Here is a 2033-nt window from a genome sequence, read left to right as displayed (position 1 = left end):
AGATGAGATGACCAACACCAGATGTGATATATATAGTAATGAAAATAATACCAGGGGTGACGTCACTCAGATAGAAGCCAATCAGGAGGCTCCCAGTGATATCAACCGCCTGAGGAGGTCTGTAAGGCTCGAGAACGTTCGCCCTATGAGTCACCTTCCCAGGAACCAATGCAAATTCGACCTGCCCCAGGGGTTCCCCAGCCGCACTTGGGAGCCGGCAACACCAGGTTATAATGACACGGACTCGCCACTGTAAACTGCCAACGGCTATACCACGTTGAAAGCACTGCTTCTCGTCCGATCAGCGAATTTAAGCAACGTTGGGTCTGGTCAGTACTTGGATGGGTGACTGCCTGGGAACACCAGATGCTGTTGCCGTCTAAATTTCCCTACGGGCTGCTCTGAGAGCAAAAGCCCGTGCTGGCACAAGGCCAGCTTAATCTCAAACAACAACAGCAACCACTGGAATTCAGTCCCTCAGCAGTCATCGCTAGAAAATATTTGTAAATATTTCCAGTACTGGAGAATTACACGATTCCTCTGATCCATTGAAACAAAATGTTTTTATTGCTGGTTATCTTGTTCATAAATAAGGGGTAACAGATGCAAGTGAAGGTAAATTTCAAGTGAATTTTTAGAGGAACTGAGTCGTGGTGGCCTTTGTGTTCCTACACTTGACATAGTGTTCTTTGGTCAAAGTACACTCGACAAGAAAACTGAAGATACAGTTTTCATTAGCTTTCGTTCATCCAATTTCCCATTTGTTTTTACTGAAAAGACATATCACTAAATTTACTCTAGAATATGAAAATACATTGCAAATTATATCATATAGGTTAAAACTGCAAAACAAAACCGTTCAGATACTTAAAAACACGATATATGTCCGAAGTAATTGGAATTTCTCAGATGGATTCGTTCATAGAGATCTGGTAGATAGAATGTGAATTTCTGATTTTAGTACTATGTATCACGAAGACAATATTTACTAGTTTTGCTTCATGAGCGGGGATATATTGCATTATCGTAAGTGGTGAATGCAATGATTTTAGTTTCTACAAACTTATGTTTGTATTCCAAAGCGATTAAAGTTAGCTGACGTCAATGGTACTCAATGTTGTGACGGCTAAGGTAGGTTGAACAAATCTAGTTTCATCCGCAAGAGCGTTTTCTATGATGTGAGGAGGAGCCCTAGAACTTCAAGCAGGAAAGCGCAAGTCACTGGATACTGGCTAACGTAACGGATTTCACACTTTGATTACTTTGACGTTGACATGGATCGAATGCTGGTTGCTGTTTACAAAGCTACTGTCTTTAAACATAAATCTTAATCAAGGTTTAAGGAGCATGTTAGCTCAAAGATTTTCTGGCTATATGCTCCCATTACAAAGCAGTTCGTAGCAGCCTACAGCCCTACACGACTGCATTTCTTTGCCGCGAGGCTGAAAGATCTCCCACGATATAAAACTTTAATTGCCTGTGCAATCCATATTGAGTTATTTGTGGTAATAAATATTTTTACATAACACAGCTTTTTTCGTGAATGATTTGTGGATGAAACCTGATTTTCAAAAGTAAAGACTACATCAAGAAAGCAAGAATGACCGCACTCTGTGTCTAAAATTTTCCAAGGCAACTGTCGAATGTAATCAAGATTAGGGTATGAATTTCTTAGAGAATTAACTTGAATATTATGATCCTTCAAATTTAATCTAGCATAATGCAGCACGATCTTGGCAGTCATATGATATCGCGCAAGCATAGGCCTATCGATAGAGATACTTAATTAATTATATTTTCTTCTGCCTTTCCCCGTCACAAGTCAAGTCCGGTCACAAGTAACTATCATTCTCTCTCTCTTTCTCTCTTCTCTCTCTCTCTCTCTCTCTCTCGCTCTCTCTCTCTCTCCACTTCTAAAACATACTTTAAAAAAAATATATATATATATATATATATATATATATATATATAATATATATATATATATATATATATATATATATATTACCACTCAATCTCCCAAAGAAAATATA

At 38.5% G+C, this 2033-nt stretch overlaps 1 non-coding gene across 1 annotated transcript; it reads left to right on the top strand.

Moving 5' to 3' along the window:
- The first annotated feature begins 259 nt into the window (after positions 1-259).
- Positions 260-378, top strand: LOC135221595 (5S ribosomal RNA). Its single transcript, XR_010316042.1, has one exon. It is a non-coding gene; the product is annotated as a 5S ribosomal RNA (ribosomal RNA).
- Positions 379-2033: the final 1655 nt, after the last annotated feature.

The sequence above is a fragment of the Macrobrachium nipponense genome, chromosome 2 (assembly GCF_015104395.2).
Source record: "Macrobrachium nipponense isolate FS-2020 chromosome 2, ASM1510439v2, whole genome shotgun sequence".
Classification (NCBI taxonomy): domain Eukaryota; kingdom Metazoa; phylum Arthropoda; class Malacostraca; order Decapoda; family Palaemonidae; genus Macrobrachium; species Macrobrachium nipponense.
This window is presented reverse-complemented; position numbering and strand designations above follow the sequence as displayed.